Below are 399 nucleotides of genomic sequence, written 5' to 3'. Positions count from 1 at the left end.
TGGGCACGGCCCTTCAGATGCGCGTGGAGTGGCACGTTATCCACTGGACGAAGACTTCGCGGTTAGCAGTTCTTCGTCGGATGTTGTAGATAACATCGGAGCTCCAAAAGAGCAGAAAGTGAGGGTGCCAGACGCGGAGTGCGTGTTTACCCTGGTCTCACCGAGACATAGAACCCCTGTATAGAGGCGACGGTGACGCCGTGTGCTGGCTTGAAGACGCCGGGCGTCGACACTAATCCAGGGTGTGTCTACCGTAGACGATGGCGCACAGTTATACATCCTCATCAACGGTATGACAGGGGATGAAGATGGCGACGTCCGCCTCGATGCTATGCCTGCAGTAGAAGCTCTTCTTGAGCTGGACGAGATGTCCCTTCAGAGTTCGGCAGTGCCTTGATT

This window comes from Plasmopara halstedii, assembly GCF_900000015.1.
Source record: "Plasmopara halstedii genome assembly, contig: Scaffold_323, whole genome shotgun sequence".
Taxonomy (NCBI): Eukaryota; Oomycota; class Peronosporomycetes; order Peronosporales; family Peronosporaceae; genus Plasmopara; species Plasmopara halstedii.
This window is presented reverse-complemented; position numbering follows the sequence as displayed.